Here is a 13594-nt window from a genome sequence, read left to right on the forward strand (position 1 = left end):
AAGAACGCATCGCATGCGAAAAACGCTAGCCCTAAACAAAGACGTTGGCAACATAATTCCATCATTACTACAGCGCCATCTGGAGCGTTTTCAAGGGCTCCTCTCTATACAGCAGGTTTCGTGAAGGAGTCAGCGAAGCGTTTCTGTGTATCCTGCGCGACGGTTCCCAAAATTAGTGTCGTCCACCAGCACAAGGCACCAGTCTTGTTTAAACACCGGCTTCACTTCAGCAGCAGTCGCAGGTGCGCGGCAAAAAGTAATTTAGTTGCGGAATCGCAGAGAGTAGAATCACGTGGCTGACGGGAGGTGGCGGTGAAGATCGAAAGAAGATTAAGAAAAAATCTTTTTCGGCACGACGCAATTGTCGGCGTGCGCTATATTTAAGCGTGTCCGAGCGCGCGCTCCTGACGACAGCTCGACTTCGATTGCGTTCAGGCGGCAAGCAAGCACCGAGCACACGACGCAGCAGCGTATTGTGCGCAATGTCTGCAGCAGCGTCGCCGAAGTGTGTACGCATCAACGTCTCATGCACGGGCTGAGGCGCAGTTCAATTAGGAGAAGCTCGCGCAAGAATTTCGAGAGTACGCCTAGCTGGACACCAAATCTTCCGCATGAAGGAACGCGCCAACGCGTGGCCGTCAACACCTGCAGTTTGGCGATAAACCCGCTGGCGATATATTGAAGGGGCGCCGCCCAAATCCCATGGTTGCATCTGGTCTGGTAGCACTGCGCTTCCGTGCGTCCCCGTCGATAACGCGAGACCGTGCTGCAGGTGTCGACGGCCACGCGTTCGCCCGTTCCTGCTACAGCACATCTGAGCACTGTACTGGGTGCACGGTGCCCATATGTACAGGGTGTGCAGTATACCAGGCACGCGTGCCCGGGCTTCGGAAGTATTCACATCTTTTTTTTTTTTCAGATTCCGCGGGCCGTAAATTTTTGACGCTGACTTTACGTGCTACCTTAATGACCGGTGTGAGGGCTCAATGCAACCTTGACAAGGATGTATTTGGTGTTATCAACCAGTGTACTCAACGCAAATGTATTCGTCACCCCATTACAGTTCTCAATGCATCAAATGGTTTTGGAAAATGACTCGTAACTACATGTTTCCAGAATAAAATTAGGCCAGCGTCGGGATCGCGCACCACCACAGTACCTTTCCGGACGACGCCAAATAATTCGAGCGTACCAAGTTAAAATAGAGCAACAAATCAAATGCGCGCCAGCGTTGACGTAAACGTTGTTACATACAGCGGATGTTATAATGGAAAGTAGGAGGGGCCAAAAAGCGTCTCGTCGTTGATATGAAGGCCTCGGGGAAGAGCAATGGCGAGAACGTAAGACAATGATCGTGGTGTTGTAACAAAACAAAGAGAGCAACAACAAAAAAAAGTTGCTGCAATTTTTTTTGCGACTACGCGACAACGTCTGGGTTAACGGCACACGGCTGGGGAACATCACTTAGTAAACGTTCTGCTTTTAAATGTGTGCCAGCGATGGCGCGTGAGTTCTAATAGAGTGGGATGGTGGACGATTCGCACCCAGAAAACGATTCTGCACTAAAAAGTCACCAGCTATATTGTAATACGAAATTATAAAGTAGAGAGTTGTTTTAACGACACAGTGAAGAGCAGCAGTTCGAGTGTTACAACGATGCTACAATTTTACAGCCACCGGACAATGTAACAAACGCGACCGGTATGGCGGACGTTCCAAGAAAAGGCCCTCACCTTTCTTATACTGCATCCAGTACATACAGTCAGACACCGACCATTGGATTGTTTGTGACATACAATCAGTGTTGCGTTTATTTTAGTTTGCAGTCAACCAGACATTTCTTCACAACGCATGGAATTATAAATATTTGTCAGGGAATCGAAGATCGCCATCCCGTCACCCAAGTCACGAGCAAATAAAATGTTACAAGAAAGGAAGAGGGATTCGCGCGCGTACGCACCTTGTAATAGTATGACTTCCACAGTGCGAGTATCATGGCTGTCACAGCGTTCCGAAAGCCGACCACTTGAGGAGTGACAGTCGCCAACAGCTGGCACAGTAACATCCGCACGCGCGACACACAGTGCGCCGCCACTTCACGACCCGACAAGCGAACGGTCTCCTTCGACGGGCGGGCCAGTTCGGGGCTTCGACGACACGCACGTCGGCTGGCTCCTCCTTATCGCCGAAAAGACCGGCGACCCAACCGTCTGCGAAGGTGTGCGCGCAGCAACAGGGGAATCGGCGTCGAAAACGAAGCAGTAGCGCGAACTTGCAGTACCGAAGAGAGACTTGGGTCGCGCGTGAGAAGAAACGCTTCGCCCCAGGACGCGGCCAAAGGCTCAACTGGTGGCCGCGAAACGGGGTGCCGTTTTGGAGTGCCCGCCGGAATGAGAGAGGGACGAAGGCGAGGGAGATAGCCTCGGGGATGAAGAAAGCGAGGCGAGTGAGCGAGCATATCAACGAGTTCACGGGCAGGCATCCCTCCCACTATATTTAGAGGTTCAACACGGCTTCCCTCTCCCGCGACCGCGAGCCACACTAGCAGCCACGTGGCACAGACGCAACACGCGTGCGTGGGATCGCAGGCGGGCTACATCGAAAGCGCGAGCGCAGGAAAGATGAGGTCGTGCAACGCTGCTGACACGGAGACGACGACGCCTTCGGTTGTTTGTGACACCTCTCGGTGGCACGCGCTCTCTTAACACCCCGCACGTCACCTTCCCACGCCCTCCGCTTCACCAACAAAACATAGTCATTTGTGCTGCAGGAAGACTCGTTTAGAGGCGTCTGCGTGGCAATGTAAACTGCTCTGCTTCGCTCGTGGACAATGTTGTTTGCATCTGATGTGTCTGTAACGGGCAGACGGCTAGAGCCAGCCTAGGCCGCGTTTACAAACGGTTACCTTATGGCTGGAGAGTTCATGCAACCACGTTCCGGAAAGAGAAAATACATTGGAGAGCGTAGTAAAGTTTTAAACGGCAGCGTAGTGGCATCCCTTAGACAGATATGGCCACTGTTCTCTAACTACTAACCTATATGACGCCGGAAATTAGAGAAAGAAACAACAGACGCTAGAGCACGCAACTAGCGGCGATAGTGGAAATAACCGACATGGAGCTAAGATCAGCAAGAATTGGATCTCACATGCGAGTACATCACATTCTAGTTGGGATTAGGAAGAAGGAAATGGAGCTGTGCAGCTCGTGTAATGTGTTGAACAAGTAATTGTTGGTCTATCAGCTTAAGATAATGGTCGCCATTAAAAGGGAAGATGCGCAGTCGAGGGCAGGAGAAAAGGCGGGTTAGTTTTGCGCATGACAGGCTTAAGTGGACGTCTCTGGCAGCCCCTTTCCCTCGGCTATTGACTTCGAGTGGCGACGGTAACAGCAACGGAAGGAAAGAAGACAACGTGCACATTCATCGAAGGCAGGAGGTTGGAAATGAATGGTGGTGAGTGGTGATGGCCTGCTTAAACGCATACGCGCCTATGCACAGACGGATACGCACGCACACAGCCGAATAGAGCGAGCGAAGGGGGAAGACAACTGGGCGAAATCATCGCGCTAAACATGCTCTAAAAGAGGTCACACAAACACACACACACACACACACACACACACACACACACACACACACACACACACACACACACACACACACACACACACACAATATATATATATATATATATATATATATATATATATATATATATATATATATATATATATATATATATATATATATATATATATATAGAGAGAGAGAGAGAGAGAGAGAGATAACATATCTTTATGAAAAATCTAGGAACAGGATACACAGCACCTCCCCTTTGCTTTTCCTAGGGATGCGAAGGGGAGGCTGGTGTTTTAGATGTAATGCTCCAGCACCTCGACGAACGCGAAGCAGTCGACAAGAGTCCAAAGGATTACCTTATAATGGTCCTTACGGATAGGGGTGTGCACATCAATGAGAGTTCGAATATTATAAGAATATCTTTCAGTATGCGAGATGTATTTGACACAATCATTTGACATTTTTATATTGCTCATTTAAGGCCAACAACAGCAGTTCACTCGGGTTATTGGAATTTACGTGGCTGATTCTAATGACAGTAGCTCACTGATCAACGTCAGTTTTTTTCCCCTTATGTTCACTTTTTTTTCCTGCTTCATATTTGTTCCCTTAAGATGCATCAATTAAAAACAAAAAGTAGGCATTCGAATCGATCTCCGGAGCCTGTTTACCCTATACATGTTCGAGTCGATTAAAAAAGTTCCACTGACGTTCCTTGACCATACTTGGCCATATTTAGCCCTTGCGCTATAACACTGCACATACATCATCATCACCAACACCCACGCCACCACCACCAAAAAGTCCCTTTCTACACACAGCTTATTTACGAATTGCTAAAAGTCCTTTACGTGCTGCGGATGCTCCAAGTGCGGCGGGCAGAGACCAAATGCACTGTGCGCAGCACTAAGCGTATTGGCTGATACTGAAAAGATACTGTGTTGAAATCGCGTTTCATGACACATATTAGATTCGTGTCGAGAAGACGGTTGCACCAACACGATCTGCAATAGGTGTATTCATTTGGTACCAGTTCGTCAAAAGCTACTTCGATCTCTCAACGTCGCAGCCAATACACGAGAGAATTTCTGACACCACGAACAGCAAATTATACTGTGGGGGGCGGGAACCCTTTCACCGAGGAGCATAACGGTTGCGTATTTCTCATCACGTGCGTGTAGATGCATTAGAGGAAGAGGTAGGTTTTACTGGTTCCACAGGGGGGCCGTCATTACGGCATCCGGCCGGGCTTGCTATTTCCGGCGAGACGCTTCGTTTAGCAATGCCCCTTTGCGCAATCAGCGCCACCGGCTTCCACGAGCTGACAACATGCAGCTGCATCGCCGCGCACTACGGACTGAGACTGTTGCGAAGGAGGTTCGCGGCCTTCAAGCAATCGAATCGAGTGACGGCCATTGACCGTATAGCATCAAATTCCGAACAGCACCGAGAGGTTGCATTCACACACACACACACACACACACACACACAAAAAAATGGAAATAAATGATATTGTTCACGGTAATACTTCTTAAACTACCGCGCAAAAAAACCTTTGAGAAATAGTTAAAATATTGGCGAATCTGTAACACCTCATTCAATCGCGATAGAGGTGGTACACTTTAAATACATTGCATGAACACTTACACATGCGGTAGCATAAATGGAGGAAACAATCAATTTTATTTCCTCGTAAATAACGCCTAGTCGTATATTGGTCAGCAGTACAAAGTGGTGCGAGCGCGCACGACAGCGACACCGCAAGAATGCGAGACATACAAAGAGTGAATTCAAGGACCTCATAGCGTAAAGCTATAACGATATCTTTTTATTCCAATCTCATAACGTCACATTTACGTAACCGCTGACGCAACCATCGGGCGGTGACTCTCAGCGTTGTTTGAACGGGCCAATGAAACGCTCTCCTCGCTTAGAGATCACTTTTATTTGCTTTCAAAGCGAATAGCATTGTCTTATTTGCAGTGTGTCGAAACGGAACGGAACAGAACAGAACGAAAACAAAAACGAAAAACGAAACAAAACGATATTTTTGTTCGGAACGAAAATGTAACCGAAACGTTATTTATTACTTTGTTTCGGGGTCAAACCGAAATACTTTTGATCGGTTTTCGGTTCAAGGTGAAAGTCGGCAATCCAATACAACTGACGTCAGGCAACGTCAGCATTAATGCGCATCTCAGGGATCCGCATAAGAGCGTACTTCAGGCAGGGATAGTGCGAGCGATAGCCGGTCAAGCGCTCCACTAATCTAAGCCTGCTGCTCAGTGCATTAGTGATCGGCATCGAAACAAAACCCAGGGCTTGCGCGCTGAAGAGCTTATCGTTTCGATTTCTACCGATACAACGCTTTGCTACCCAAGATTTATCATTCATTTATGTTCGTTTAAGTTCATTTTATTGGAAAAGTGGTCTCGCATTTCGGCGAGTACACTCCATGACGTGCTGCTTCTGAGAGAGAGAGAGCGAGTAAACATTTTTATTCGGTGAATGAAGCTTTGGAGAGGCGTCCTCATTCCAGAATGCCTTGAGCTCGGGCCGCGTCCTGGGCCCTCGCAATCATGCTCAGTGCCTTAACTCTGCTCAGTGCCGTAACTCAATGCACTGAGCATGATCTCAAAATTCGTGATTCGCTCAATGAGAAAAATAAATACTAATACTATGATTTATCGTTACTTTGCTTCGAAAAATTTTCATAAACAAAACCGTTATTAACCGTGACGGATCATTTTTTTTTTTCGTTCCGGAGCAGAACCGGAACGGAACGTTCTTCAGTGGAACGAAACTAAAACCAGAAAACATTTCGTTCCGACACACTACTTATTTTAGTGGTTTGTCTTATCTGATTGGCTTCTCGAGGCGAGGAGCATGCAGAAGTGGAGAGGGTTTCAGTAGAGACGGTCTAGCGCAGTGATAGTGGACAACCTGATAAAGAGGATGGTGCCAGTGGCTGCGATTGGCCCGCTTCCGCTTACTTAGCTTTCGGTGTCTGGTAGCAAAACGCGGTGGCGTGCAACGGAAGGGTAAAAAGGCAGGTAAAACGGATCCCCAGCAAAGAAAATTGGGCAGAGCGATGTCGTGTACGTGCTGAAAGGCTCACCAACGTTATACTGCCACCTAAACTCATCTCCGAGTAGCCAGTGCCAGACCAATCGGAGACCTATTCCGAAGAAAAATTGAGCTTTGTTCGACATATTAATGCATCTGTAATGCGTGCACGTCACTTTGATGCGATGAGCATGCGTGGTTTTGTGATGTCGAGTGACAGACAGGCGAATTCGGCACAGCCTGATAACTTTTGAGCAATTGCCGACGGCTGATGGTGAAAAAGGCATAGAATCGGAAATACTTATTTTTTCTTTGTTAGGTCTAATCGTGCATAATCAGTGTGTACACGTCATATCAGATGAGGAGCTGTCGCGGTTTCCCTTACGTCGCGTGACAAACAAGTGAAGCGGAAGTGCCCCAAAGAATTTGACCAGTCGAGGAGGGCTGATTGCAGATATGGAATAGGGAAGTTTGCAATAGCTTTACGTTATAGCGCTCCCATAACGCGAAATATTTTCAAATTTCAAGGAATGTGAAGAGCAGGAGCAGGCGCACGGTCGCCGCGTGGGCGAATTGGAGGTGCACTGAATCTGTATGATTACATGTCAAATTTTCGCACGACTGCTTGGAAGCCAACGAGCTTAGCTCACCTCTTTTGCTGCGTATCGGCGACCGAGCTCCAGAAAATGTGAATACAGTGGCGAAGTTACGCACGCGAAAGGAGAGTTACTGGCCGAGCACTGGGACAAGCCATGCCAGGGTAAACATTTTGCTTGTAACTGCACGGCCAACGTATCCGAGAGTTCAAATAAACGGGCCCGCGGACTTGAACAGTGCGAGATAAAACAGGGACGCTTTCTTCAAAAATGCGGACTCCCGTTAAGCCGTATACACGTTCGTGCTACCGACGATCGTTCACATGAATCGTGTAGCTCGGTTCTAAGAAAGTTCCTTGCGATGCTTCAGCCAACATGCTCTAGTGCAAGCCTTAGTACCATAACTAGTCTTTACAGGCGCCAATAACCGACGGGGCACGCCTAACAAAAACAATGGCCGCAACCACGAACTTGCAGTACTGAGCTCGAGTGTTATTGGTTGCTCGACTTCTGTTTAATATTACAGAAAGAGAGCGCCTTTTGGCAAAGTTTCTAAGCAACCACTTGTCAAAATCTCTAACGGAACTTACCTCACCGGTATCCCACGCTGTAATCGCCATGTTCTTTTGGCGTGGTGTTGTCAAATTCGCGCAATTTCTTTTTTTTACCCAACTATCCGAAGCGTTAAGAAGTGCCCACAAATGCTGTTGCTTACAGGTTAACCTGTTTTGTTTCCGAGATTAAGCGAGGTTGAATTCTTGCGTCTGTATGAGCGTTCTTCTGTTCTTTGCGAAATATTATGCCGGATAACGTAGTTTTCCGGCATTTCTAAATATTGTCTGCTACCGATAACATAACTCTAGTCCTTGAGCTGGATTATTCAGAGAGTCGGACATTACTTACACGAGAAACGAAAAGACATGAAGAACTAATTAAAAGTCAGTAATTAACGTCTTAGTTATTTACTTAACGGCACATACTGCAATTAACGAAATTTTAGCCGGTGACATAGCACGGCGTATCCCCTTGGAATGAACTTCCAGAATGACACCATTTTTGAGATATGCGCCACCAAACTCGCCTTAAGTATGCACTGTCGTTCCACTTACTTTAACAAAACGCCCTTTCATGCACAGAAGCACAAAAGTAACTGTAACGCCAATGTATTTTGTCTCACACTTTGGGAAACAAAATCTCGAGACTCGTGTCAACCAAAGAGATTAATTTTAAGTGGATACGTTTGAGTTAGTTGTTTGGCCCCACATTTGAAAACAGCAATTTACATTTACAAGAACAAAGTATATTGACTATTTATTTATTTATTCCTACTAGTAGGCAGGAATGGAATCTAGCTAATGAGCCAGCGGCTTTCGACAACTTCGCAATAATGGAGCTCACTTGGAAGTGTTAACTCATGTGTTTAATGAATAGTACTCCAAGTGTTTTTAATGTCTCTGCAAATTAAATAGCGACGCCAATAATTTTAATCTGGAGATCCACTGAGAGCGCACTTTGCCGCGTAAAAGCAATCAGTTTGCTTTACTATGAGCTTTCAGATTTCCTGCTCTGCTTTTACACAGCAACAGGAATGAGAGACTGAAGGTTACTATTTTTTTTTAAAAAGGAGGCTCACATCGACCGCGTATAAAATATACTTTATCATCTCATTAATGCTGGTTTCAAGCGAGCTTAAACCGTCAGGTACAGGGTTTCGCCTATGTGCCATTTGAGAGTTGGGTTAGAACCGTCGTGCCCAATTACCACGTTTTAGGTAAAACGGAATGCTGCTGAGAGCACGTCTCCTTTTCTATCTTCACTTGCACCGATGCCCTTGCGAATAAGTCGCATTTTATTCCGCGAGGAAACCGTCCAACGGCGGCGTCCATGTTCAGTTACGCAACGCAGGACCATCCCGACACGCAGAAGAGTGAAAGATTCAAGCATCGGGGAATTGGCCCACCTGACATCAGTGTGTCGGGGCCCTTTTAATATACGCGTTCCCGCGCACCGGCGCAACCGGGGGCTCCACGCGCCAAGAGCTCTAACCCGGCAATGAGTCGCTGAAAAATAACCTTGAGGTATGAAGCGGCTCTGCAATATATATACCTCTCGCTGCTCAGTGCGCGGTGCAAAAGCGGTTCGCACCGGTGGCCATATTTTTAGCAACACCTGCGAAGCGAAGTGCGCGCATTGAAATAGGCACGCGGTCCGTTTAGCCTGGACGAGAAGTTATGAAAAACAGCCGAACTTATATTTCCGCTCGCATTTATAACTAGGAACTCGTGCGCGCGTGCGGCGAAATTCCGAGAAAAAAAAAAGGAATCTTAACAGCAACGGCGAACGTGGAGAATCGGCTCCTGACGCACAGGAAACGTTCGGAGCTCTGTAATTAGTCTAATGACAAGCAGTCGGAAGAGCGATGAACAGATAGCGTGCATGATTAAGACCGCAAACTTGTGATGAGTGCTATCCCCGCCTCGAGACGGCCAATAATATTATATATCATAGGAAGCCAACAAACAATGACACCAAGGAAAACATCGGGGAAGTTACTTGTACTTACTAATTCAATTAAAGAAATGATAAAGTAATGGAACTGAAAGTGGATTAAAAATAACTTGCCGCAGGTGGGGAACGAGCTCACGTTTTCGCATTACGCGTGCCATGCTCTACCAAAAATTGAGCTACTGCGCCGCCGTTTTCCCATCTACTTTCTTGGGCATTTATGTTTTACTGCTAGAACTAAACCTGGGACTGTTAGCCTGCGCCACCATTCACAAACCTTGGCAGTGGATGTGGAACATCCTTTCTGCCGCAGGCGTCACGAGTACGTGATCTTTTCGGGTGAAGACAACTGGTTTTAAGGGCAAAAGCGAATGCAAGGAAAAGAAAGAAATGAAACATGCAAGACACAAGGAACGGTCCTCTTTATCGAACGCCTTAAGGCGCTAAACGCACTTTGATACTTTATTGGACTCCGCAATTAAATAATTATAAACGATGCGCTGCACATTGGCAAACAAATACGTTAAGCCACTAAAGGCCTTCACATTTCGCTGAGGTAGAATGTACACTTACACACAACTTTTCTCGCTCGTTTGTTGCATGCAGACACCTACCGATCGAACAAACGTGCATAATTTACATCATGATAATTATGACTGATTTTCTCAAGATAAGGCAGCTGACAATAAAACAATAACTTCAATAAAGAACATCTGTGCAGCCCGACAAATATTAGCATAATTATGAAAGGACGACTGCCCATCCGCCTTGACAAAGAAGTCACAAACAGTCACTGACGCTACTTAAAAGGCAGAATATGTATCAAGCACACGATACTGCAATATTGTACGCAACTGTTAGTAGAGAGCTATCCTACGGATATGCCACGTAAACGCGACTGTGTAGAAGCTGCAGCAACTCGCCGTGGTTACTTAGTGGCTTTGGCGTTGCGCTGCTTACCCCGATGGCGCGGGATCAGATCCCGGCCACGGCGGCTGCATTTGGCTGGGGACGAAATACAAGAACACCCGTGTACCGGGCATTGGGTGCACAGGAAAAAACTCCAGGTGGTCGAAATTAGTCTAGAGTCGCCCACTACGGCGTGTCTCATTATCATATGGTGGTTCTGGCACGCAAAACCCAAGAATTTAATTTTGGTTTAGGTTGCAGTAAGCAGGTAACGTTACCGAAACCAAATTTTACTCCTTCAAGTTATCCCGCTCCATTTACAAAGGGAGCGCGAGATGAAAAAAGAAAAAAGAGTCGTTACGTGGTCGTAAGCGAAAACAAACGACACGTGACATGACCGTCACGATCGTCGTCGCTGCATGTCAAGTCATGCATGTCTCAAGGTAAGCTAAGCAGGGGGTAAGCTTAGCTCGGCTCGTAGCACAAGCAGACACGCCATGTTCCACGCAAGGCGGCCTCGCGCTGCGCTCCGCAGCGTTCTCGAGTGAAAAGAGGCGATCCCCGGAAACGCGCGGATGTTTCGCTTCCTCGTTGCGCCATTCGGCAGCGAAAACAGTCGCTGTCCGCCGGCGCTCGCTCGCACGGTAAACGGCCGGCCAGATGTCGGCAGATGGGCGCGCAGCGGCGGCACGCCGACTACGCCCGGAGGAATCAGCCCACGCACAGATTCCGAACGCGGGACCCCCGCAGAGTGAAGCAAAGCGCCGCTGGGAAAGTCAGAAGCAACACCGCCGGACGGGCGACGGCTGAGAAACAAAAAGCAAGCCACAAAGAAAAGCGCGACCTACAAAAAACCTGGCTCGCTGAGAGTGCGGAGAGCACTGCAACTCGTCGGTGCAGTGACTTCTCCGCAAACACGAGAATGCCAAGCGTTCGCAGGCGAGGTTAGTTTGTGAGTGGGCTTCTAAAAATTGCCGCTGAGAATACGCGGAGTCTTCATTGTCCCTTTCCTCTAGCGCCTGGGCACCTATCTTTTTCCCTTTCCTACCTCCTTTCTCTATTCATTTCTGGACCTGCACAATCCCCCTCTCACTCGTATCCCTCTCCCGACGAGCGCTTAGAAACAATGAAGAAGGCACAGCGTGACGACAGCGTTACGTCAACTGTGACGTCGTTCATTCGCTCCTGCTCGCCATTGATGGAGCTCGACGCAGAGCAACAACGGTATTTCCTCTCGCGGCGAGGAAACGTTACGACGGATGCGTACGCAGAAGGAGACGAAGGAAAGCAGAGCGCGGGGCCGGACAGGGTAGCTTACCGAACACGCCAACGGGCAGGAGGAGGAAAGCGAGGGCAAAGTGGGAAATGAGGTTCCACGAATAACCGCCCAGTGCCGGGGCAGCGACGATAAGACATCAAAACACTAGTAGTATAAGCGCTCCACCCTTCGGATGGAATGGCGAAAGGAAAGGAGCACAAATAATAAATCGCCACTTGTGCTTTGATTTCTGAACGAACCCTTTTAACGAAATTACGCCCGGCTCGGTCATTGCGGACCACGCAACAAAAGAAATTGCTGACAAGGAAGGCAGAGTGCTCTCTCCTGCTGTTCTGCCCGCATTACTCTAGTGAAAAAAAAAAACGAAGTGGTGGAACAATGATGAGCTGCGCAAGAGGCGATACCTGACGTTGGCTACGGCACTACACACGGCCAAGACCGAAATCGCGCGAGTAGCATGGGACCCGCCGATGACACACCCACCAAAAATTATTTATGGAGTTTGACGTGCTAAAACCACTTTCTAATTATGAGGCACGCCGTAGTGGAGGAGTCCGGAAATTTCGACCACCTGAGGTTCTTTAACGTGCACCTAAATCTAAATACACGGGTGTTTTCGCATTTCGCCCCCATCGAAATGCGGCCGCCCTGGCAGGGATTCGATCCCGCGACCTCGTGCTCAGCAGCCTAACACCATAGCCACTGAGCAACCACGGCGGGTGATGACACACCCGCTCTTATCGATTCTCGTTATGTATTTTGAACGGCTTAGCGCCCTTTTAAATGTCAAACACTTTGTTCGTAAAGGCAGGAACTGCGAAGGTATCCGTCAGTTTACCAAGTAGAAGGCAAAAGCGCCTTTTAATCGGATTTATCGATTTATAGCTCACAGGCGCATCGCCCCGGCGGTGACCGTTCTCTTGTTTCTCTGAAAGGAGCGCTTCAGCAATTTTCATGTTTTTGTTGCAGCGTTCTGGTTTCATATTTAATATTTTCTGCCAGTTACTGCGCACTATACACTTAAGAGATGATTCAGTTATCCACGTCTGCGCCGATAGTAACACATTCAAGCACGTGCAATGCCATTTGAAAATTACGCGACACGTGGATGGACCTGCGTCGTTTTAGAGGGGGAGGAGGACGGTGTTCGCTAGATACTGGCAGATGTAGCCTGCGAAAGGCAGTTGGCCAGCTGAAGCGGCCCCTTTTACCCTGTGCAGGACTCAACGGGGCTGCCCAGTGTAGTAGAAATAACTGCAAGTAATGCCGTTCAACGGGCAGGTTGTGTGCCGTTTATACCGCGCCGGTAAAACGAATTAAGAGAGAGAGAGAGAGAGAGAGAGACTAATCAGGAAAGGTAGGGAGGTTAACCAAGGACGTGCCCGGTTGGCTACACTACACTTGGGGAGAGCAAAAGGGAGGAACAGATAAGAAGAGAAAAGAAAAATAGTGATCAGTCATTCACAGTCAGTCGCAGACGAATTTCCACCATCACAAGCATTCATACAATCTAGCGTCCTTCAAAAGGTGCAGAAGGGCTTTTATGACCTTTTGAATGCCTGAATACATAGGCCATGGTTCAAGGATCTTCTGAGAGCTCTCTATTATCTATATTATCTAGCAGGTTGAGTTCCGCTTGTAAGTACGTCGTTGAGTGTGA

General features: G+C 47.8%; 1 protein-coding gene across 2 annotated transcripts in view; it reads right to left on the bottom strand.

Moving 5' to 3' along the window:
* LOC135910073 (pleckstrin homology-like domain family B member 1) overlaps positions 1 to 13594 on the bottom strand; it is a 540261-nt gene that overhangs the window by 45473 nt on the left and 481194 nt on the right. The gene's annotated exons all lie outside the window — the stretch shown is intronic.

The sequence above is a fragment of the Dermacentor albipictus genome, chromosome 4, assembly GCF_038994185.2.
Source record: "Dermacentor albipictus isolate Rhodes 1998 colony chromosome 4, USDA_Dalb.pri_finalv2, whole genome shotgun sequence".
Classification (NCBI taxonomy): domain Eukaryota; kingdom Metazoa; phylum Arthropoda; class Arachnida; order Ixodida; family Ixodidae; genus Dermacentor; species Dermacentor albipictus.